Here is a 26,367-nt window from a genome sequence, read left to right as displayed (position 1 = left end):
TATTACAGAGCTCTTTTGCTTCTGTATGGACCGAATCTCAACGCTGGACTCCATTTGTTCCGCCACATCCGCTGCTGTGATGTCGTCGAGGCCATATATGGACCCCACGCAGCCCAGGTTGGGAACGGCCTCGAAGGCACACACCTGTGTGGATCCTAGCGTGGCGAGGGAGAGTAGCGGAGGAAGGAAGGACCTGGATGTAACGTCGCCCGATATTATATTCTTTTGCCTGTTTACCCTCACCTCCATGGCCCCGGGCTGGGAATAAAGGAAGCCAGAGTAGTCCTTCTTCACTGCGCTCCTGAAGGAGAGCTTTGGGGACGCGGGGCGAAAGAGGACAGTGGCTGCTCTAGTAGCAGCTGGTGAAGGTGGGAGGCGATATGCCTTGCGGGTTACCTGTACTCAACCGGTGACAACAGGGGCGGAGGGTTGCAAATGCACTACATGTGCCTGCGAGCTGACAATGAGGAGAGCTGAGGCATCTTCAAATGGAGGAGCCACCATTGATGCAGTAGGAGGAGCTGCTGTGAGTTGGGAGAGCTGAGAGCTATTGAATATGGATAGAGTATCAACTGTCGTCGAGCTCGAGGAAGCTGCCGCTGGAAATAGAGATCCTGGGGGAGCTGAGCTCTTAACCCGCTCTTTGGAGAGTGGGGAGGCTCCTTGTACGGGAGTGTCTGCCTTGCCAGGAGATCTAGGAGTCATAGGGGGCATAGTCATAGTAAGGCTGGAAACTCAGTGTGGTCAGAGGTATCAGGTTGTTTTTGGTCCTGTGAGTTAACTGTGGTCGCGCGTGGAAGATCTTTCTGGATTTTTTGGATGAGGGGGAGGCTTGGGGGAGGAGGGAGGGGGACTCGGGTCTTTGAGGGAATGGGCGCGGCTTCTTGTAACTGGGGGTGCGGGGTCTAAGAGAGGGGACGTGCCAGGTTTGCTAGGAGGAAAATTATCAGATGGGTCCAATGGAGGAGGCATGAGGGGGAGCCGGTAGCGAGAGTCCCCGGGGACTTGGCGAGGTGGGTGATATCCTTAGAGGTGGTAGACTTAGCGAGAGGAACACTCTTATAGGTGTAATGAGACACTGTGCATGTACTTGACACAAGCGTAGTTGAACTTGTCCCAGATTCTTCTTTTTAACTTGGATAAATATATATACTTGCTCCAATAAACTTGGAATAATTTATGGAATTTTAATAACGATGAGCTATATTCACGTCTCGCATTATTGCAAATATCCAGATATACCTTTTAAGAAGCTAGTACTTTATTCATTCTCATGAGAAGCAGCTAAATAGTTGCAGAATGCTGATGCTGCTGCTGAGAGCTAGTTGTTCCCTACCTTGGTTTTATCTGGTGTTGAATTATGGTTATTTGACTAGTGGTTTTTTATCAACTTGCACCTATATATCCCTTGTGCACCCTCAAAAAGTGTACGCTTACGAGTCGGAAGCTACAAGGCCGTCATCGCAGGGTAACTTGAATTCTATTTTCGCTGTAATTGCACTCCCCATTACAGTGTCTTGGCGCTCGATCCTTGACTGCGCACTGGCCAAGAGCTGGTGTAGCTGCTTGCTGCTGACCATAAGGAGGCGCTTGCACTGTTCTGCGTTAGTAGCAAGCTGCTTCTCATAAAGCTGATTTTAGACTCCAGGTGACTTTTCGTCGGCCATAGTTTTACCTAGCGCTATCTTTTGCCGTGGGCAAAACCAGCTGCGTCCATATTCCATAATTTCAAAAATGACAGCTAAATCGGCTAATCGGCGCTTGTCGCTGTCAATTTTGCATGCGCGGTCGCGCATTGGTGCTGTTACTCTAGACTCTAGAACACTAGGCTACATTGCGCGAGGCTTGGGCGAGAGTATATAGCCAACATGTCCGCGTTGTCGTCTATTTCCTCCCTTCGTGTGAATACTCGCCGCGGATGAGCGAACCACATGTCAGCGGTCACGTGATTGATCGCTTCGCGATCCAGTCTATCGCGTGAATCCACCTTTAATACGGCACGTTGCATAAAAAGTAGAAAAATCCTCCTTCATCAAGAATCTGATCTTGGATCCTATTAGCAACTTCATCAAGTTTTCAGGATATTTCCAAGTGCTTCCACATTGATCGATTGTTTCCTGAACCATAAAAGACAGCTGCCAAAGCTGACATTCTATGGTGTTCTAGTTGGACTGATTTTAAAACCATTTTTGTGAACACGATGCCAGGATCAGCACCTGTCTCAAGGTTAGAGCTATCATAAAAATGCATGGTCGGCTAGTTTGTTATTCTCACCTCCAGCTGTACCAGCATAGCTCATAAAGCCAACAAACTTTTACGTGGAGGCCCACAGTATGCATCGTCTTTCTACCTCAGCGATCAGTTTCTCATTAAGCACCCACCTGTCATTTCATGCTGAACGGAAGAGGACACGCACGAGACAAACAGCTGCTCTCACGGAGCGCGTGTCGCTCTACCCTCTTGGCTCCGTCCAGAATTCCGTGGTGGCTGCTCCGGCTCTCATTGGCCGTCTGCAGCTGCCCTTTCCCGGCGGCTGCGTGGTGTCGACTATTGTTTGTTTAACCAGATGCTGGTCTTTGTGAAAGCATCCTATCTGCGGAATAGTCGCTCCATCGCCGTCGACACCGTCGAATCGCCCGGAGTAACGCCCCATGCGGGCCAGGCTAAACACACACTGCTGTCATGCATCATCTTCTAATTCAACGCTGTCCACGTCCTTGGCCGTAGTGATATCTCAAGTATTCGGCGCGTTCATGCGTAGCCTGCGGACGAAACACCCGGGCTCATGATGATACCCAGCCAAGGCCAACCCTACCATTGCAAACAAAACCAAATTCTCCAAAGGGTGCTCCTTTGGTATGACCGCAAGGCCCAGCAACATTGCTCTCTATTCACCTCATACCTGCTCGCCCGTTCGAAAATTTATTTGCCTACCGGAATGGTCTCGTCTTCTCCCAGCACAAGTTATCATGGCAGCAATAGTTAACCAAATCAGGCGCTGCCGGATTAGAACATGTGTGCTCCAGGACAGTACTTGTGCATCTTGTGGGCGATCTCTCTGCCCGAGGGATGCGTACGACAAACACACAGTGGGCCGTATAACAAACATCTTTTATCTCACGTAAGCGCGTGCGTCGTCCAAGGCTGTGCGGAGTCGTCGTCCGGGTGGCTGCGGGTCGTTTCCGTGGAGAGCGCCAGTAGCGAAGCCGCAGGAACGAAAAGGCAGGGACCAAGAGGACGAGACGGCGACACGAGCCTTCCTTTATAGACCCCTCGCGCGGGACCGGTTATCCCCGAACGAGCGGGGAGAGGGAAACCGGCAGCGCACAAGGAGCCTTGGGATAGTGGCGCGACCGTTGAAAGCGCGGCGCGCCACGGGCGTCAAAGATATGTGGCGTAGGGCCCCACAATCTTAACCAGTGCTGCAGTGCACCACCGCGGTGGGGATAGGGAGCGTATCGAAGTAGGGAAAAAAGTCACAATTTCACTGAAAGGAAGGTTTATTTGTCATATATAATTATTTTATGGTAACAGAATAACTGTTGTTTGCTTATACCTGACAAGAAAATGCGACATTAATAACTAGGACAAAATTACTGGGGAGACGTAGGAATTCCTGAACTGGTTCAGTGACAGCAAATAGCACACAATACAGTTAAGAGAAAGAAATTATTAAATACAATCAAGAGAATGAAATTATTAAATCCGGAAAAGCAACACCGAAAGTAGCCGTCACCTCTACCTGGGAAGGTTTTGTACTACGATTCCATCCTTTTGAGTAGTGGCTTATCTACACTGAATTGAGATCTCATATCCTAGAGGAAAATAGGAGCTTGGTATGCACATACTTTGTCCGTTGCAATTTTGTGTCTTTGCTTGGATTTTAAGATAGCAAGGGCAAGAAATACCCTATCCACCACTGCACGCCAGTGTGGCAAACAGCTTGTCCGAAGCAAATTTCTTGAGTGCAGGAAAAATCAGGGTCCCATCACCGGGTATAATTTGGAATACTCAGCTCGAAACTGATTCAACATTATTCTATTTCTATATCTATGAATGCCTTCCTGGGATCCATCGTTTAGTGTCCAAGATCTGCAGGATCCCTCAGCAACACATGCGGGAACGCTTCTAGTACTGAGGTGGGGATGAGGGGGATTTATTTTATGGAGTGCATTCAGTCCTGACAACAGCCTAGATGCTGTAAGTTATGTGAAGGATCCCGGTAGGACACACGCTTGTGAGTGTTCTCTAACATGGAGGAAATAGTTTGGAATAGAATTTGGCGAGTTGAAAGAAATTGTGCACCGGAGTTTTCGGGGCATCCGGGCAGTGGTTTAACTGAGTATACTGTGGGGCCAGTTGGTCAGACATAGCACAGGACAGAGCTCTCTGTCCGGTCCTCGTCTCCCTGTAGTCCTGTCTTAAAGCTACATTTTTCGTTGGACAGTGGTTCCAGATTCGCTCATTTGTTTTTCTTAGTTTTTGTTTTAGCTGAAAATAGAAAGTTATTTCAGATTAATTGGAATGTAACCAATGCAGTGTTATTACTTTTTAAATTTATAATTGGTAACACAATCTAATTACTTCTGTATTGTATTGTGGAGAGTAACTGGTAATGTAATTTAATCCATAGCCATCTTTTCAAATTTGCAAGAGCTGATATGCTCGCCAAGGTGCCCTCTAAAATGCAGATCCTCTCTTTTGCAGTTTCTCTTCCAGTTACGTGTTTTACAAACCGAACATTGTTTGAAGTAAAGTAATTAAATTATGCAGCACCAACAAGCTAATGACTTTCGAGCTAATATGCAGAAACCAGGCAGTCATTTCTAATTACACACAGTGTAGTTTAAGTTTGTCATTACAAAAAGAAGGCAGTAACATTGTATAGCATTTATTTCGGGCCATAAAGAATGGAGTTGGGATCGATAAAACAATGTTTTAAATGCATCACAGCCTAGAGGACTGGCTTTGTACCTACTGACTAACATTATATGAAATGTGCATAATGCTTTTTAATGACACTACCTCAGTACAGGAATCCTGGCTTTTTCCAAAACCTGAAGCGTCTGCTCAACCAGGCAAGATTACATATTAAGAAGAACGACAATCAGGTTTGCATGTGCCTTTCAATTGACTTAGCCTACAATCATTAGATAAAACCTAAATGTAATGAATGGAAAGCAGCACTCACCTGGCCATCTTCACCGACATTTCAAACCGTCTTATCTATTGATTCTACTTTCTCCAAAACTGTAAAACAATAAATTACAGCTGTTAACTCTCTTATAGACTTATATCCTCGCCCAGGATGCCCGATTTGTAACAACGAAGATGTCGAGGCCGACATCCACCACTTGCTGTGGGACTGCCCAGCACTCAAGCAAACACGAATCCGGCACCTGAGCATAGCTGGCCTTTCAGCAACCAATCCTGCCTCATACGTCACTTGGACGCAGGGACCTCATCATCGCTCACTTCTGGACTTCATAAAATCAGCCAACCTTTTTCCATTCATTTAATCATTTATTCATCCTTCATCTCATAACCTACTGATGCCCCGAGGCAATAAATATCGACTGAAAAAAAAAAAAAAAAAACTCTCATGCATAGGACAACTAATGTGGTCATGTGACTCATGTGCATCTAATGCTCCTGTCATGCTACACAGCTCCTCTTTTGCCAGCTCCAGAACTAAGCACAAGAAAACTGAACTGAATTTGGTGTTCATGATCAACTGCACTTCTGCATGTGCAGCAGTGGTTCATTAATAAGAACAATTCCTTCCCCAACATTGGGTGCTAGCATGGGTTCAACTTTCTTCTTATTCATTACTGATTCAAGCTCTTTTTATCGCTACACACAATGAAAAACACTGAATTGCTGCAGTGAAAACAAAAAAAAAAGCCATGCTAATTTCTTTAAATAGACACTAGCTCAAAGTGCAAAAACTGAAGTAGGTATTCTCGAACATTGTAGCACCAAGCTAAAAAAACAGCAAATTTTATCAATTTTCAGCTTCCAGTTTATAAAAAGAAGCTTTGTAAGCATTTTCGACACTTGCATCACAGAGTTTTATATGTGCCCCTTCATACTAAACTTACTATTGATTTGCTATATCAAACTTGGTAATAAAAACTTTACACACCTTTTGAAGGATGCTTGAGCACCTTTCGACTTATCTCCCCCATTCATCTCTCCCATTCCAGAGCAGGCTTCGGACTTATTTGCAGCACTTATCAACATAAAATAGTTCTAAAAGCTATTATGTATGACATCTTTACATCTTAGCTGCCCCACATTTCACTGTATTACACGGTATTACAGGGGGCCTACAGTACGTGACAAATTGCAGTAGATGTCCTCAAAAATGCATCCCATGAGCAGCGCTTTTTAGACCTCAACGAGAATGTTTATTCATGTCAAGGAGCGCGACATGTAAAACCAGTATTGTGCATATTCAGAGAGGTAAACTTAATTCAGAGAACGATACCCAATGCTCAATAAACTGTGCTTGTCGTGTAAAATAAATGTTTGGGCTATGGTATGGGTGAGCCATTGGTAAATATTGTATTTTTAACTGTAGGTGTTGCGAGTGACTTTCAGTGAATTACGCATTGGAAGCAATGCATATGTTCTTCAGAAAAACACGACCAAAAACAAACAGTGGCTGCAAGGAAAAAGTGCGTCACGGCTCATATTCTGTTCCTCGTGCAAAATACGTTCACACAGTACAACAAACGACTTGCTAACAGCGTTCTCAGTTAAAAAAACAAAAACAAAAAAAAAACATCAAAATTAATTCTGCAAACAAAAGAAAACAACAGCAAAACGAGGCGACACGTTAAATCGCGGTGAGATGGGCGTACACGGCGGCACATGATCAGCGCCGTATCAACGTATGTATGAAACCGGGACGCTTAATGGCAACCCGGTGTATGTATGATAAGCTGTCTACTTTTGAGATGAAGTGGAAGCGCACATCGCTTCTTCGCCTCGCGGGTGGTCGGACCCTTACCCGCTCGGCCGCCAAACGGCTCGAGTGTCCGCAGTATTTTTCTCTGTGAGGCTACCAGCCAACATATAAAGCCCCGCTTTATCCGAGCCGTTTGAACGTACATGCGTGGCCTAGAGATAACTTGAATTTTTGGCGGCAGCCCCTACCAGACGTAATGGGAGGCAGGGAAGTGTGCGACCATGTCAGCTTCCACCGACCGCGTGCCAGCACCATGCTCCTGAATTTTCTCCAATAATGCCAACGCCCGCGTACGTGCGCCAGATTTTCAATGAATAGGGGTCTTGAAAGCTGTCGCGTTAAAAATACTTCCAGTCGGGCGGGGAGGGTGAAGGGAGGACATCGCCCCCCCCCCCCCCCCCCCCTCCCTCCGTTCCGGCGTCTCTGTCAGCATTATCTGAACGCAGAAGCTGCTGCGCAAACGCAATGTCCGCTGATGGCGTTATACAATGCCTGTATACGGTGCCAAATCAGAACTGCTCGCAATATTGTTCATCATGCAGATACTCTTCTTTCCTTTCAGCTTGATACAGGGATAAGGGAAATCATATCATTAATTTTGTGACCATTATTTTTGAAGATATGCAGCTAGCAAAATACAAATGGAGCAGACAGCTCAATTTGACACCACAGTTGCCAACATATGCCAACGTTGAGTTCCTGAGCGATTGATGCCTTCGTTAGTTTTCGTGTGATGGCTGGCGTGAATTAATTCAGCCGCTTTCTAGAAAAATGTTTTCTGGTTTTCTTAAAAGGATATATTTTCTTCTCTATGACTTCAATGTACTTAACAAAACTCATCAATGAAGTCTGCTCACTAAGCGGTTATTAGTGAATTTGAAGTATATAGCATGCATAAATAGGTAGGACTGTTCTTATAATAGTTGATGTCCATCGTGGGAGTGAGTGAATAGGTCAAACATTTTTTATCATCAAAATGATTCTGTTTAGAAATTTTTTGAAGTGTTCGCTGGAATGACCAACATACAGGGAAAAATTTGGAAGCTTCCAAAAAAAGGAGGTCTAATCGTCTTCCGATCGCATTTACAAGTTCTAAAACTGGAGTGCGAGCTGTCAGCAGCAATTGTAGCCTTAAAAAAATTGTCTTCTTTTCTCGAAAGGGGAAAAAAAGCCTATATGCCCTACTTACCCGCTAGCTGGGCTTCGGCGGAGATCGCACATTCCGAGAGAACCGTAGGGTGTAGGACAAGCCCAGCAAGTAGTCCTCCCATTACTAGTGTTGGCTAAGGAACAGGGGATGGATTTTCAGTGACAGGACAAGATAAAGCATCCTCTGCCTTGTGAGCAGCAAAATTGCTTCCTGATGGTAGAGTTCCTACCAATAAGAAGCTTCAAATATGAAGACAGACGGAAACGTCCTGTTTTGGTTGCGACCATACTGAGTCATGCTAGGAAACTGCCTAATTAAATAATGAAGAAAAATTATCACGAAAATGATGAAGCATTGATGAACTTATATGCATATTTTTAGTAGGGTCATGTCATGTACGAAGCGCTGTCTAAAGCTTTCCAAGCTCAGATGTAGAAAGATATCTCTTCAATATTTTCGCAGTTATAGAAACAGTCAGAAGAGTTTTGCCTGACAAGCTTTTCATTTTGTAGTAGTTTCAACAAGCTTTTAGGAGGAGAAAGATAACCATAAAAGAGCAAAAAAAAAATCTGATTTCCTCTGCTCAAGTACCTTCAAGCATACAGGTAGTGACTCTAATGGAAGCAAGCGCATAAAACAGAACTGCGACAAAAATTATTTCATCACAATGTCATCAAATACTGAAATTCTTCCTTTTCCAAGGCTTTATGAAAACTAGATGACCTACTTACCATCAGGGTGGTCATGAGCATTCAGCACATGTGCTCTCAAGATGCTTGTTGGTCCTGGAGCTACTGCTATGGGTGATGGGTTGTGTGCCTCGTGTACTGCCAGTTTTGCAGCAGCAACAGAAGCAGCAGCAGCACTAGGATATGAATGGGGCCTCGTATCGGGAATTGTTCTTCCTCTACGTTCTATGAAAGGAGCATGAAATAGAAAAAAATGCCGATGAAATACAAAGATATTGAACCATGGCAAAAAACATTTAGTAAAAAACTGTCAGTCGTGGTGCAGGTATGCGGTGTTAATGATAGGCACCTAATACTGCGTAGACAAATGTCAAAAAAATTTATCAGTTGGTTTTTCTTAGCGAGGTCTGGCATTTAGTACGAAGTGCAAAAAGTGGCGGCCTCCATATACAGAAAGGAGCCGCTTCAGTTCTTTGACCAAAGAAGGATTATTTTTGTGCATCAATGTGGTGGGAGAAATGAGGCGCTTTTCTCTGCATAAATTAAACCGCAACTGGGCGCATGAGGTGTGAAGAAAGCCGGGTACAGACATGACAACCGTTGATTTGTTGCAGTTTCTATGGCCCCCATTTCGACCTTAAGACGCTGTTGTATCACGCATGCGCATTTCTCTCGTTGGAGGCTTGGTGAAGAAAAAGACTCAACGCCACTACACAGTCGTTATAACGGGTATTTCAGCTAAGGTAAACCAGAATTCCTAATACAGAGTTTTCGAGAAGGTTTCATCTGCGTTACTGGAGATTTGTAGGGAGCTGTTCGTAATAACGATATCACTTTATTTCTGTTAAATTTTGAATATGAGACTTTCCTAGCTGCCGTTGCTCAACAAATATTCGTGGGAACTGCCACCGCGCGCCCGTTTTAAAAAGCCGACTTTTTGGCGATTCGGGATAGTAAACTTCCTTAGAAGCCACTGTCACTAATTTTAGACGCTAATGCCAACCCTTTAAAGCGGCCGGAGGAAAGCCTTACCACCGCTTTTTATTGTTTTCATGGCGACAATATTAAACAGAAAAAAAAAAAAGAAACTTTTGTCGTCGTCGGCGCAATGCAAATCTTCGCCGGATTACTTCAAATGCGGGCGCCTTAGACAACTCGGACACCATTATTATTTTTCTTTACTGCCAACTTTAATACGCCATTTTACACACGCAAAATGATACGCAACAAACAAAGAACATGGGTTAAAAAACCACGCCACCGTGTTGTCGCGATATATGCGTACGTAGGGAATCATTTAAACATCAATTTCCTTTTAGTGAATAGGTGCGCTGAAGTAGTTGAAATCAATACAATAGCCAGATATTTCTATCACGGATTAGGGATCGCTAAGCGACGTCAATCACACACGTCAATGTGCGGCGCACCTGTAACATGGCCTCTTTGGTGTGGGCTGCAGCAACAGAGTACTATAGCAACGTGTAGAGGCAAGAATTGCAGCGCGTGCGTGGCAATGCAGGCATTTGGTCGGTGGGCTCCTGAGTAACGTCTACTGATCGGCATAGCTTCACAGCGCGCGCTTTTCAAAAAGGGCTCACGATGGACGCAATTCGTTGCACCACCGCGCAGAGGAAATTCGTGTTTTCGAAATTATAAAAAGTGATACGGCGCTTACTAAGTCTAAAAAAAAAATATACATATACATCACACGCCTATGTGATAGTTAAAAAATCAAATGTCTGAATTATGTTATCCAGTTTATTAGCGAGATTTCAGTACTCATCTAACACTTGTGTTGCAATGTTGATGATGTCATCGAATTATCCCGCAAACACTAATTACAAATTGCGGTTCATATCAGCAGAACACAAACATTTGAGAGCGACGAAGCAAAAGAAAGTGCAAGCCACGAAACGCTGAATAAAGTGGGTCAAACCGGGCGCCGTCACCCGCGCTATCGGTGAACGTTGCGTGGAACCCGGTTGAATGTGCGCCTAATCCGCACAGTTTCTGTTTTGTGAGGAAAAATAGAAACTGTGTATTTTATCGCGCAACACGGCCTTAGATGACGACTTTATACTCGTTTTATTAACAAATAATGCATCCTTTCATCCTTGTCCTCGACTTTTTCAGTGACACAAACCACAAGGCCTTCTTTACAGAAAGCGTTATAAGATAAGCATAATCAGCTATTTAACTATAATGAGCTTCTATATGTTGCTTCTCGCCACAGCTGATCGGTTTTCCTGAAAATATTTTTACTGTTCGCTGAAATGCCTGACATACGCCAACCGAAACCTGTAATGTAAAATGTAAAATGAAGCAATACAATGAAAGGGCATGTTTTCATACCTGCTTCAAATATCTTGCTACAGAGGGCTCGCTGCAGGTCTTCGTTTAATTTTTCGAGGGGGTCGATTCTTTCGGATTGGTCTTGGACAAATTTCTGTAAAAGTGATACCTTTTCTTGGAGTTCACTTTTTTCAGGTGATGCTAACATCTCCGCCTCAGCACTTCTTTTACTTTTTTTCTTCGCCATGACATCGAGTTTTGCCTGCAATGAGGTAATGAATGCAATCATTATACATGAACTGTTCGCTTCTGAATACCCCGAGCCCACTTAAACTAGCGCTCCCGATAAGTTACAATGCCCGCTAAGTTTTTGCATTAAATCTAAATTTGTAATTAAGTGAAGAATGGGCAAAACCGTAGCATAGACGCCGACGCCAAACATTCGCGCGGGGGACACTGAACTGCTGCGATCCGCATGGCGGTCGTACACAAGCATAAAAAAACAATGATGACTGTCAGCGGCAAAACAGTGCAATGATTGATAACCGCGAAAAAAAGAAAAAGGTGCGTTAAACGCTAAATGCATTTAAAAGTGCTGCCCTGCTGCAACTGCAATCTTGCTCAGTTAGGGAATGACCTCGTGGCTTGAAAGAATCACCAGAGTAGAAATTTGGGCAAGTCTGTACTGGTCCATACCATACCATGCAGAGGTGAATAATGCCTCGTTCCACGAGTTTAGAATGTGCTGGAGTATATGGTAGAAGCTGTTTGTTGGCGCGAGGGGAATAGCAACAGCAAACGTGGTTTTCCACGAATTTAAGCTGAATATCAAGAAATCTTACCTCTGAGTCAATAGGCATTTCGCTAGTCAATTGTAGCGGGTGAAAACACCCTTGTACAAGGGCCAAAATGTCTGCCGTAACGGCCTCGAGGTTCGAGTCCCTCTGAGGAGCGGACGGCCTCGACCAGGATGGCCATTGATTTGGTGTCCAATGAAGCCGGAAAAGAGAAAAACCTGTTGGCCTGGAAGTCACCAATTAGTTTAGTTAGCGTTCAACTCCATGGCTTGTGGGAGGCTTTGCTCCCAATATGCTTGGGTTAACTGTAGAGGTAGTGCTTGATTTTTATCTAGCTTGTTCGTTTCTTGTGACTTTTCCATGTTTTGTTGTGACCTAAGTTTTAAGTGGTGGCGGCCGCCACCACAACTGGTTGGGTAATGGGTCCAGAACCCGTAGCAGAAAGCTGTCACTTCCAGACATAAATGTTATACCCAAAGAAATTTTATTTTCCCCATTAAGCCGAATAGAGGCAGGTGCCCATCCCACCTCCATCCCACAATCATCCACACATCTGAAGATTATTATCACACAAGAGTTTGCAAGTCGCCCTTGGAGGATCCTGTAAAGATGTGCAAGACAATAAGTTAGTAAGTACGGAGGCCAGGCAGGACCTAATGCATATTCCCTGTTTTTGAACGTCTTGCCAATTTTTAAAAGTGGAGCGCAGATAAAACAACAGCAATTCTAATAAAAACTATGAACAGACAGCCCTGATTCCTTTTGAAATGCCACCGCACAGTAATGAAGGATCAAATCTTCAACTCTGGTAAGTAGGTTATCATGAGGCAAGGAGCAATATGTCTTCAAGGTCGATGGAGAAGCCAAAAAGGTTCTTGTCGGAAAACGATTTCACAGCATTAACAAACTTCTGAATTCTTACAAGAAACTGACAGGCAAAATAATTAGTTTTTCTTGGAGAAACAGAGCAATTTACTTCTGCCAAGTGTCCTGTTCAGAAATTATCACCCCAAGGGGTGAATCAACTTTTTGAGTGTTTGCGGTGAAAAACACTTTTATTAAGAGACGCTTGCTATTTTCAATGCTCTTTGCCACTAATAATATTCGCTTTTAGAGCTCATTGAAATCGAAGAGACTGCCTTTCTCTTTGCTTTCTTCTAAGCTGTCAGAAAGGTGTCACTGTTGCTGAGCTCATGTGTTTTCTAGGCAGGTATGGCTTTCATGAAATGCATCTAGGCTTCAATTCACAAGTCGCTCACGTTGAAAAATAATGATATCGCGTTATAATTCTAGTGTTACTGCCGCCTAAAGAAAATTTGTAAAGATCATGGTGGCGATTGTCTTAATTTCGGCGCCAGTTCCTGCCTAGACAACGGCCATATTTTCTTTTTGGCGCGCACGTCGGATATCTCGACCTATAGACATCGATCACTTTTGGCAGCCGTGATGGCGCCAATAAAACTACAATCTGCGGGCTGTCAGTTTTCTTCCTGGGCAAGGCCAATGAAAACGTAGTTATAGGAAGGTCAATTTTTATGAAATGCCTCTAGATTAGTGCACCCCAACACATCGTAGCCCTTTGATCGACTGTGGTTTCAGTGTTATCAACAATTAGAATACCTGTAATCCGTGGAAATCGTATAAGGGGGAAGCTATAGGTGGCGCGTGAACGATCGATTTCGTCTAAGGGCACCCGAGAAAAGCACCAAGTTCAGGTATTGCCGAGGCTAGTTTTCATCACATATTGTCTTGTTAAGTGATCCTTCGTTTCGCAACATTTATTTTCGCAGGGGCTACGCGGATCATAAGTTTAATTCTCCGGGGACCGCGATCGTCACAATATCCAAACTATAGTTTCAGCGTTCCCACCATCAGTCTTGTTCAGAGTGACATTATATATTTGTACATTTGATTACTTCACGACTTTAATTACAACCCTCACTTTCTCTCTTTTCGTTTTTATTTCTTTTCATTTTCTACTCCTTTTAGTTCGCTCAAGCACCGGTCATTGTTTTTGGCTGCGGCCAAACTAGCCAGAAATGTTTCCTGTCCTTTAACCGCACCCCCCTTTCAGCCGGGGTGCCTGCATAGAGAAAATACACAAAGTAGGAAACACTTTTTTTTTCGCCGCACCCTACCGACCCCTCATTATTTCTTCCTGGGGGCCATCAGTTCCCCTTTCATGTCCCCACCCCACTTGTCACGGTTCTTGCCCTTCACGCGGCAGTCGTCAGCGTGAAGGCACTTTCAGCTTCATCTGTTTTGATTAGACGGCCCTCCCGCTCCCTTTGTTAGCATGTGCTCAGCTCTGTCTCTGTATTGTCTGTGTGGGCGGACGAACGCAACCTTTATACACGGTGCTGCTATCAGAATGTTTTTTGAGCAAGTCCAGAGTCGTCGCGTGTCGCTTGGCTGGTGTCTTGTGCCATTGACCTCCGTGCCCATACAGGCCTTTTTGGTCATTTTTGTTTCTTTTCTTGAATTCCTCATTTTTTGTCATTTCCGTCACATTCTTTTTTCATACATTTCGCTTTGGAGAAATGGACGTTCAGGTCCTAGCCAGGGCACTCTGTGCCGTCTTTTTATTGCTCAGTTTGAACGCGCTGTTTTTCTTCACTTTGATGCACCGCCAACGAGGTCCTCATTTTCTCTGGCACGCCCCGCAAACAGTCATTCGCCTTGCTTTCTTGCGCTGCCTCTTGGGCTGAGTGTCCGGAAATCTTCCATCAATTGTCCTTGGCTGCAGTTCAAGTGGCTTGCAAGGCCCATATGGCATTTTCCCCATTTCAACTGCGTTTTCTAAGCAAATATCGTAAACGCGCCGAGGGGTGCAGCGATGGGTGCTTACATTGCCGCCGCGTCAAGTGAATGTGCCCCATACCTTTCGGCACTGCTGACTTCTTTGCTCTCCAACAGCAAGTTGCGATGACTCAATTTCTGTTGTGTCAGCAAGTGACATTTTCGCATCTTGTGGCGAGTGCTGTGGCTGGGCAGAACCTTCTGGCCTGCCTGTGCTGCTCCCCGGCTGATCCCAAGCTAGATCACGAAAGTTGCGAAAAAAGGAAGGGTGCTGGCACTTGTCACCCAAGGCGAACCATGCCATGGGGTGGCGGTCTTGGACACTAACAGGAGCATTAGGCAATCCCCCCATATGTCCTGTGCACTAGTGCTTGATATTTACAAAACGCCCCCTGCTGGCTAGCTCGGCAAGTGCAAGTGCAAACGTCCTAACACACCTCATACACCTTCTCATTTTCACGACAGCTTGGAACTTGAAATAAGTGGTTGCCTAGGGTGTGTATGTTTGCAGCAGCGTTTTGAGGCATCCTTTCGAGGAGCTTGTCGTAGAGCAGCTTGCTTGTGGCTTGGCACACGATTGTGCGCATACTTCAACAGCCTCTTCTGTAGGTGGCTCTACCAGGTGGTTATAATCAGATCAACAAGGGCAACACCATTAAAGGCTTTATGTCTGCCTAATACTACATCTTTTAGTATCCTTGTCGAGGCCTCGGCAAAGTTATTAGTGTTATGCCCTCTCATGATGATTCCATTCCAATAAAGGAGCACCCACTCTTCCTTTTGCTCCAAAAAGGCACCGTCACGTGCCACGTAGGCCTTGTTCGGCTTCTTCTGAAGTTCTGTCATGGCAGCATTCATTTCTTGGTTGTTGATGCACACATTATCTGCAAAGAAGGTTGTAAAATGAATGTGGTACACAGTACAATATTTGCATTGTTTAATCACACCATGGTGAAAGAATTTAGATTGAATCTCTTTCTCTTTTGTGTACTGAGGTTTGTGTCACCTAATACTTATACTTGTGATGCTGCAGGATAAGTAAGGTTTCTGACACTACTCAGTGTAATGCTTCAAACTGCAATTTTCTGTCAACTGTCACCTTACTCCAGTTACATCTGAATAGTGCCGTTTCTGTTTACTGTGCTTGCCAGTGTTTCCTTTTTTTCACTTATAAAGGCGTCACCCGTGTGGAGTGTTAATAATCGTATTTTGCACTTTTAATGATTCAGAGATTGTGTGGGCCTTTAGGTGCCTTATCTCCAACGTTCGCTGTGCAAACTCTGCATTTTTTTCCACTTCGCGGTTTGCACACTTAGTTGCCATCCAGATGTTGATTTATGTGTCACACATTTTCCCAAATTGCGGATCAACCGTTATTTTGCTTCTTTCCATTACCACACGACAATTTCTGTAAAAGTCAGCATGGCCATATTTTAGAATGCTATGTACTTTACTACAATACTACTTATAACCTTGCCTGCAAAACTCGTGTTAATTTCATAGTGTTGCGAGTACGGGTACCCGCGGAGATGTCCGAGAGAAGTTCACGACTCAGTAGACTCTTTGCGTTTTGTAGCGCAAGCTGCTCCCGATCCCGACAAAGCTACTCCGTATTTCTAATTTCGGACTGTGCTCCGGCGCATCTTTGACTTAGGACAGCGGGGGTTCGAGCTGTCGCTGGCGTCTACAATGGCCGGTCGATGTCGTGGCTAGGGCTACGAGACTTAGGACAGCGAGGAGCTAAGTGACCGCGGGGATCTTTTAACACTATTGTGCCATACTATTTATGTTAATTTGTTCCTATTAAGTTTTTGTTTCATTCTGATGCGACCCTATCATCACACCACGAATGACATGCTCATCATTCTCAAATGTGCATCCTGCAATGCACGAAGGTTATTAGCAGACTGTGCCTAATTAGGATTGTAAGGAGGTTAAGGTAGTACAGCCCGGACAAGTTTGGCAATTGCTTCTTTTGCTTTCAGGCTATTGTGAACATGGGCCTAGTGGTGGAACCATGAATGAGAAAAGCTGGTACACCTGCAGAAGTGTTTTTGCTGTGTCTGCTTGTCTATTCATGTGCATATTTTAATACACATCAGTAGGTAATGTACTAAATGTAGTCAAGCATAATTTGTTTTATTACTGCAGAATTTAAAAGACGCTTGTCTTGCTGTGTATATCTGATAGACACACTGATTTTTAGGTGGAATGTACAAAACAATTGAGGTGATACTGCCCTTGAATTTGGAAACGAAGAACCCCCCAAAACAGCTGTTTGATTGCGTTCACCTTCTGAAATGTAGTCATCAAGTCTCGCTTCACGTCCCTGCTGGCTTCACGGGATGAATGCAGCCAATGCCACTCAGCCTGACCGATGTGAAAATGGCAGAGAAGCTGCTTGCTTTCAGGCCAAGTTGCACACAAGGCAGCCTTATTGGCTGCGGAATTGTCGGGCATTCTGTGATGCCTGCAGAATATAAAAAGCAATATTTGAAGCTTTATTGGTTCAATACAGAACTGCATCATATATGCTAAATAGCTCAGAGACTTTGTTTAACAAGTGAACTGGACCTCCGTGATGACCCCCCCCCCCCCCCCCCCCCCCCCCCCCCATCGTGGCTTAGTTAAGTGACTGGTGTGACTGGTGGGACCAAAATGTTAGACGCCCTGTTTTGCCCCTTACAGCAAGGGTGCTAATATAACGAAATGCATGAAAAAATTTTTGATCGGCAGTCTTGTTCCTTTTTGCTGCAGCGTATATATACTTTGCTGATACGTGAATGCTTTGAACATTAGTTGTTACTTACATGAGTAACACCAAAGCAAGTTGGGGAGGTCTGCTTCAGAAGACCAAATTCAGCCTTGTAGCTTTCACTGCTCTACGAACTATGGAGAAGCAGAGCCAGTGACACTGCACAGACTGCAGTTGCTGCTAGAATAAATGTTAGGCTGCTGTGTGCCTCATCACATGATGCCGTGGAATCCACAAAAATTATTTCCCTCGCAGCACTGTCTTTGGGTTCTTTCCATAACTTGTGTCACCACAAGAGCTGCCAAGCATATAAACGTAAAGCTTGGATGGATCTTCACGAGTTCTTCCTCATAGTTCCTCTTTTGGGGTTGAGGAATCGTCTGGCAGTGAACTGCAGGAGAACTGGAGAATATCACATGCACAGACATATATGCGAAAATAGAAGGGAAGAATGAGAAAGCATTTGCAGTCCAGTAGTTTTCAGATCGAGCCACACTAATTTCACACACACACACACACAAAATAAAGTACACATACTCAAATATTACAACTTACCCTTCTCAAGATACTGTGCCTGCGCTTGGATTCACCGCTCCATTGGCAAGCTTTTCGGCTGCGCTATCCTCAGACGCAAGCTTCTGCTGATGCACTGTCAAGTCCTGTGCTGCCGTGAAGCCATCATGAAAGTAGCTATGAAATTTAGCTCGCGTGTCCGATGGGGTTCAAGAGAGTAATTGCGGTCATCTCTGACCCTCACTATGCCACGTAAAGGTCTCTTCCTTTTCAAGAATGGATCACACAGTCTTGTGTCTCTTGTGATGTTTTTTTTATCTTAATATCCACAAAAGCAATGCATTTGGTGGCTGTTTGGCCAGCAGTCTTATTTTTGTTGCTTTGTTGACATTTCCACTCCTTATAGAATGTGATGCTGGGAAAAAAAGGTGCAAGTTTGTTTATTCTCGCGGTTAACAACCAATTTATTGGCTTTATACGATTGAATGTTATAGAAATGCTAGTAATAACGATGTAATTATTACGCGTTCCTTCGCACGACACTGCGGCTATGTGATGAAGCCAGCTTATCAGGTGATGTATTGATATTTAGGAGGATTTACTGTTCATTATTGCGCAGTTCTTTTATGACAGACGTAACAATTTCGGCACTTGACGCACAATTAATTCATGTACGTCAAGCAAGATATGGCGGCTTCAGCGCTGTGTGGTCGCTTTTCTAGGGCAGGTGACCGCGAACCATCAGCATAAATATAGGGGCCTAAATTGAATTTGGTGGCGGCTACGGGACTAGCAAAACTATACTAACTATACAAAGTGGAGTCTTGCTGTACTTATAGCTACGCTCTTCTATTCCTGGAGCAGCAGGTTTCAGCGTGCCAGTCTGGAGTTCGGGTTCCTAACTTTCATTAGCCACTTTAACGGTTGACAGTTGGTAACAATTTTGAAAGGGTGGTCTAAAGAGGTAGCAAAGATAGTGTGGGCACTGGGGATTGCGCCACGACTGCCAGGCACTCTTGTTGAGTTGCCCCGTAATTCCGTTGCTCTGTGTGCAGGTGCTCCTAGACGTACGTTAACCTCTAGTCGAAGTACTTCTATCCCTTTCATTTGTCTGATTGATACGGGTGACACAGGTCTATCGGCCAGCAGGCACTCGCTCATCGCTAGGAGCAGCGTAGTTTCGATTAGCATGACGGGTACGTTCCTTTCAGGCTTACCGCTGACATAATCTTGCATCGCTGAGTTCTCGCAGGTCCGGTTATCAATCGAGACCCAAGATTTGCCCACTCCAAGCGTGCCCTGACTGAACAGCATGTCGACCCGCTGGTCTCTTAAAATATCATGTCCGATGATGGCGACCACAGGGAGCATGACACTCTCATCGCACACACAAAAAAAATTGGATGTGAATGCATGGCTGCTTAGTGCCACATGTATGCGGTAGACGCCAAACGCGTCAGTGTGGTCTCCGGCGATGTCCATAAGAGTTATGTGGCTTTCGCACTTCTCCAACGCATTATCCCAGTTTGCGTTTGTGCCTGTCAAGGCGCTTCGCTTTAACAGACACACTTTTGAACTTTTGTCCACAAGGCATTCTACTGCTCTCACTGCCACCTTGCGCTCGTGATTGGGCTCGTCTCCCGGCACAAATTCACAACTGCTTAGCACGACCCCCGTCCGCCTCGGTTGACGACGGCGGCTGTACTCAGTTTCAATTCACCCCGGGAGCGGTATTTTTTTTTTGGTCAAACAACACTTGTTACAAAAGGATGAGCACACTACAGGATATCGAATGCAGTATACATGCATGCTGTAAATTTGCACATGCATGTAACTTTAGAACATATGTAAATGCTCTTCACATCATGCAACACAATGACATTGGCAGCATGCTCTCCTGACAGAAGAAAAAACCATTTTTTCCGAAGGCACAAGGACTGGCCTATATAAAATGATTGTGTTATTGAAAAGTGTGTTTAGAATTAGACTGCTTTTATGCCACCTGGTGAGTGCAAAAAAAAAATATCAAAGCTCATAGTTTTGAACTTTGAAGGCCTTCGCCTTCTCTCAGGGGGCTCGGGAGCCGTACACCGAGCGACGAATGGCCACAAAAGAATGCTGTCTCAGGAACAAAAACGCTTATTAGGTTAGGAAAAAATAAACAGAAGAAATCAACTGGGTAAGAGTATATCAAGGGATAGATGCACAAGAGAGGTCTACTGGTACTGCAAACGTTGCACCGGCAAGCCAACAAAGTATCCGTGTTCTCGAAGATAAAAAGAAACACACCGCTGGCGGATACACACGCGGCACGTTAAAGCGCGCGCGAGCGAAAATACCCCCCTCCCCAGGCGAATTCACTCACGTAGGTTAGGTTGTTCCTCTGGCGGGAAATGGCCGCACCCTTGACGCCGACCGGAACACACCGCCGCGCCGCTCGCTACAACACCCGATCAAGTCAAAAAGGCCCCCGGCGCTGATCGCTCCCCGCTTATCAGTCTCGATTAAGGGTCATGTGCACACACCTGTGCATATGACCGGCTGGCGTGACATGCGCAGAAGATCGCCGCCAGCTCCGTCCCGCCGGGCGCGCTCGCTCGAAGTTACGCGGCCCACAACTTTTATTTTCAACACAGTGGTAGCAGCAAATGATTGCTCTTAAACGTAACCTATAATATAGATAGATGGACACGCGCACTTTGTCGCAGTCTTGACTATATGCTTGGCAGCTGCACACACTCAGGACCTGCGGGAGAGAGAAGCAGGGAGAGTATGTACGTGCCATTTATACACAACAGTGATAAAGTTACCATAGCAAATGGCAAACGCTGTCTTCTACCATTTAAAAAGCCTGTTGGTCCGCAGGCACAGTACCTGTCTTGTGTAAGCGAACTATTTTGTGCAGTTTAGTGACACAAGACATTTGTCTGTCCGGCAACCGAGAACGCACTCTGTAGAGGTCAGGCTCTGCCTAAAGAGTTGTGGTAGTGCAAATATAATGCGGGTAGCATTAATGTATAGCCTCAGTGCTCACCATATATCAGTGGAAAATATTAAGTTTTGTACGCTTCATTCTTCTAATTAATAAGTTACACAAAAGGAAAACCATTAGTTTTCAAATTACAGCTGAAAAAAAAAAAACAACAGCCTGACATCAACAGAAGCATTTACGAGAGTGCCATTGGTTAACCAACTAGCACCAAAACAAGCTATCTTGAGATCACCGTGCCCACAGTCACAGTACCACAGATAATAAAATTAGTAGGCAGTAAAGCACTTCCTTTAACAAGTAATTAGTCTGCAATAAAGTAAAGGTGTAGCAAGAATAAGGGTAAATAGCTTGATTTCTACGTGGGCATAGGCCACCAACCACCGCGGGTTAGAGCGCCGTGTGAGCCGAGGCCCCGGTCAGCTTTCACCACGCGCACACTGAAACACCGCAGCGCGCACTCAACCTTCACAAGGAGGAGAGCGCTTCGCTGCAGACATAAGCCTCCAAATTAACAAAGGATTGAAACGCCATACTTCATTCAGATGTACACACACACAAACACTTAGCCACCGCGTACCGGGAGCGCGCGAGGAGCAAGGCTCCCCTGCGCGCACGAAGTGACAAAGATTGCGCGCCGCAAGCACGCAAGGGCGTGCTGTGATTTTTCTCGCAGTGGCCAAAGGGCTTCGTTGAGAGGGAGTGAGCAACCACCGAAAGGTACGCCTGTCGCGGATCGTTGGATCACGATCGACAGGCTTGAGCTGCGCTCTCAGGTACGAACCGGAGCGGATGAACTCGAGTACACACCAGTCTGCGCGGACAAAGGCCGGCGGACAAGAACAGCAGCGTACGCACCTTGCGATGTCTCGGAGGGGTCTCTCCCAAGGCCCCGCTCGGACGGTCGCGCGAGCGCGGCCGTCGAAGCGGTGCCCTGTTCCCGCCATTGCCCTTGGTCGCAGTGACAAGTCGTCCGGACACCTCTCCCCTGCCTAAGGCGGGAGAAAAGAAAAGAGGGGAACAACAGGAGCGGGCGACGGCCGCGCAACAGAAAGCCGCGGAAAGCCCGAATCCCACAATAGTAACAACAATACTTAGGTTTAGAGTTTAGTTAGCATAGCAATTAGTTGAATATTAAGAACTGCACAGAAACAATGGAAAAGACAAACTGAACCACTGCCTAAATACTAAACTGTGTTCACCTCTTATAGTTGTGGATAAAATGGCACTTGGTTTGGCAGTAGTTGTGTTATATCTTCATTCATGTAGTTATGTTGCTCTTATTATGCCACTAATGACAATGCATATTCTGGGTTACAAAACTGTAAATATGTGTAGTACATTCCAGGTGGTACAAGAGAGCATCTGAAAGAGCGGTACACAAATGTGAAATGGAAAAGAGGATTGTTAAGGTTTATTAGCTTGTAGTCGTTCTTTTGCAATAAGCGAGCATGGTCTTCAGCATAGGAATGCTTCCTTATTTAGTTGTCCTGCTATACAAGCTAAACATGCCTTGTGAAAGCCATTTGAACAAACTTCACATGAAATATCTGGAACTGAGGCACTAAATAGTGGCTGCCTACAGACACAGTGCAACGGAATGGGAGAGTTTATAAGAGGGAAGTCTTCTATACTGACTCTTGTATGCGTTTTAGCAAATGGAAATGTAACATGCCTTGATTAAGCTCCATAATGGCTGGTTTTTTACCTGAAGCAATATAATATGTGTGCAATAGCAAGCAAGCAACAGTCAAGATACATCTGCTGATTTTGTGCTGCTTTATTATGTATAGTCAGTGCTGCAAACTGCGATTTTAGCATGTGAAAAATATATCTGACAGCATCGGAACGAGTGCTTTGGTCAATGGAATCGTAAACAAAGACCGTGTTCAAGGGAGCACCACCATTAGTAACCGTAAGCCAGTAATCAGGACTGCTGACATGTAAAATTTGAAAGGTTTGCTTCACATGAGCAAAGCTTTGACCAAGCAAAATGTTTTGAAATCCACCCCAATTAGGAAGCTGCTTATGGATTAAGTACTGCGCAACATTAATCAGTGTCTGATATTGAACCGCCTCATACTATAGGGCATTTAGGTCAGCATCAGATAATGAATATCCCCTATAGACCTGTAGCATGTTAGCGTTAACTGTAGTCAGGCTAACCCTCTTTGTCAAGGACAAAAGTTTGTGCTTAACAGCCTTGATTTTCTTTGGCCTGTCTTTTCTTGCTTCTAATGGAATAAGATTAGTATTGGAACTGCTCATAGCACCCATTTACGTTGCTGGCGACTGTGCCTGAACTAATACATCAGGTGCGTTTACAGTAGTCTGACTGTTAGGAAAAGTGACTAAATTTCTAAAGAATGTTTGATTTGCTGCTAATTTATAAAAAAATCTTTATGGCCACATAAGAGTACATTAGCTGCAGTTTTAATTGATTCATTAAGGATCTTGTAGGCAAATGAATATTTTTGTAGAGTGTTCAACTTCACAGAAGATGGCTGAATACTGCTAGTAACCACTGGACTGATGCTCACAGCCATACCACTGTCCCTTAAAAAATCAACTTTGCGCCACCTCTGTGGGATGTATACTTCATGGAACAGTTCTTGCTTGGCGAAGGCGCGAGCTGCTAAAATATGTGCACAAGGCAAGGCATACTGTTTGTGGAAAGCACAAGAGCAACCAGTTAGACACAATGACACATTGTACACATTACTTGCTAAAGTCATCACATAAAATTTGCGAGTAAAATTTTTCACATAGTTTGCCATTATAAACTTTTCATATAGCTCAAGCGCCTTGTGTCTTGCCTCAGAGGTACAATTTTCAGATAAAGCTGAAATTGTTCTCAACCACTATTTAGATTTAAGTTGAGCTTTATTTCCTTCAGTTGAAAATTCAAGGGAAAGTGCATCTTTTTCAATGTACTTCAATGCTTCCAAGGCCTGAACTAAATGCGTACTCGAACCGAGATAACTTTTGATTATTGCACTCAATTCAATTATTTGTGTTGTTTCCGAGTGTAAGAATATTTTTTCTATAAACGTGCACCCAGAGTTCCTTACGTGAGTACCATTCTGCACATAATAAGACATGGATGATGTAGAAGCTCATTGTCTTCAAATAGTTTTCGCTGAGTAAGAGTAGACTGAACTCTCTATAGAGGCAACAGCTCAACATTCTGCATCCTAGCTTTTTCGTTTCCTTTAGTTGTAGGCATCGCAGCACGTGCCACGTACACAACGAAGCTCTAGAACTAGGAAGAAGACCAGTTAGAATATGCAGCTCATTAAGTCCTTATCTATCATTACTACTTTACAAGCTGACACAACAAATGGGTTGAATTGTGTAAACTTTTCAAATACCGCTCGTACAATTTCTCTAGTTTTATTCCGTAAGAAAGTTTAGCATACATGTCTTCCACGGCCTCTACCATCTTCTGTCAAAATTGAGTGCAGTGCAAAGCCATCAATATTTACTTTATAAGTGCCATCGATAAATAATATCTTAGAATACTTTTCCAAAAGTTCGTGCATGTGAGTACTTTGGAGGAAAAGATCTTAATGTGTTAGTTTGATCCTTTTCATAATGAATAACCCAGTTTGGATTGTCTATAACGAGTTTGTCTATATTTATAACATTTTTCTTTGAGCTTCCTCGCTTCTAATTGTAATAGAGAACGTTTGCTTATAGTTAACGTCTTTTGTAGTCGCATTTTATTTCTTTTTGTTCAAATAAATCTTTAAATCTTTTGAAGAGACATTGCACTTCACAAAATAAAAAAAAAATCACTATCTTCGTTATTCAAGCGCCTCTGTTGGGGATACAGCTCATACTGGTCTAATGAGGGGTTATGCCTTTTGTGCAGCTGTTATTTTATAATGTAAAGCAGGATTCTTGCACAAATACAGTGACTGCCATTTAACAACCTATGCCATTGTAGACTTAGTTTGAGCACCTCCTAGTACTTTTCGGTTTTATGCATCTACCATGAACACAGATATATGTTATCAGATTATACTCAACCTCTTTAGACTCTGATTCCAATAAATTCCTATTTGAGTTTTTCACTGAAACTACATGCTTTTCTTCTTCACACCATTTACTAAAACATTCTTTAAAAGAAATAAAGCTATAAAATGTTGCAGTGAAAAAAATATTATTGCTTCCTTCCCACACAGTGAATAATGAGTGTTAGTACATTCGGCAATTTCAGCTTTGGCCTCTCTAGAAGCAGACTTGGCATCAAAGCTAACATTTGCACAGCCTGATGTCAGAACTGCCACATCAGTTTCATGTCTCATAATAGAACTGCACTGTGCCTTATTAATATTATCAGCATCTGTGCCAGGCATACTAGTGACCTTGCTCACAGCTAAACATTTAGTTGCACTTTCATTCAAATCCTATCCGCGTTTTGTTGCTTCGAGCTTTGCTATGAGATGTAGCGTCTCGCCCTTCATGATTGCCATCCAAGGCTGCAGAAGTATGCGCAGACCCATTATTGTGAATAGATGTCTGCTCTAGGCTTACAACTGCAGTTGAAAGTCACGCACTCATCAGGGGTTTGGCAGCTATCGCATCAAGAACCGTGCCTTCCTTACATACAAAGGTATTAAATATCGACCCTTGTTTGCACAGTGCCGCAGTCTTCGTGCTACGCCTTCAAAATGAGTTGGCAGCTGTCACAGCAAGAGCTGTACACTCTGTGCGCACAGGAAGGTTAAAAATCAGCCCTTGCTTGTGCAGTACCACAGCCTTCTCCTTGCTCCTCCATGACAGTACCAGCTGCCATTCACTGTTGCTACCATGAGAGACAGCAGTCGGTACAACTGCTTCACAAGCAGTGGCCTTTCCTTCCTCCATGGAGGAGCTCAACACAGGGCCAGCCTCTTTTCAGCCTTTATATGGTACACTTCTGTCTTGGGAAATTTAAAAAGGCAGGCTGTCCCAGGTTCACCAAGCCTTGCTACCCTTGCAGTGGACACGGACACCACCAACAAGTACGAAGCCAGCACCATTTAAGACACTGGTCAGTTGGGTGGTATCATGCCTCGGCTAAGGTGCATTCTTAGCTCCCCAGACAGGAGATGGTGCTGCATGCTGTACACTTGCCTGTGGGCAGACAGAAACATTTGAACCAAGAGGGGGAAGTCATACTCAGAGAGTACAGTCACTGTCCTACTGAGCCAGCCACTCCACGAAGAATAGACCAGGCTGTCCCTGTAAAGCTGCTGGATGCGGCTCCTCTCTACGCGAGCCACCAGGCTTCAGGCCTCCCGGAACAGAAAATTTACCACTAGATGGTTGCTCTAGTGGCTTGGATGAATCCCGTCACTGCCAAACCAGCTTGGCCACTCATCCACGAGGCCATCTTAGAAAGATAAATTATGTTCCTGACAAA

At 44.5% G+C, this 26,367-nt stretch overlaps 2 pseudogenes; both read right to left on the bottom strand.

Moving 5' to 3' along the window:
* Positions 1 to 14,761: 14,761 nt before the first annotated feature.
* Positions 14,762 to 15,555, bottom strand: LOC146196110 (uncharacterized; annotated as a pseudogene).
* Positions 15,556 to 22,080: 6,525 nt separating this feature from the next.
* Positions 22,081 to 25,523, bottom strand: LOC146196109 (uncharacterized; annotated as a pseudogene).
* Positions 25,524 to 26,367: the final 844 nt, after the last annotated feature.

The sequence above is a fragment of the Amblyomma maculatum genome, chromosome 3 (assembly GCF_055883805.1).
Source record: "Amblyomma maculatum isolate TAMU_Amacu chromosome 3, ASM5588380v1, whole genome shotgun sequence".
In the NCBI taxonomy this organism is placed as follows: Eukaryota; Metazoa; Arthropoda; class Arachnida; order Ixodida; family Ixodidae; genus Amblyomma; species Amblyomma maculatum.
The sequence above is the reverse complement of the archived record's forward strand: the minus strand, read 5'-3'. Positions and strand labels throughout refer to the sequence as shown.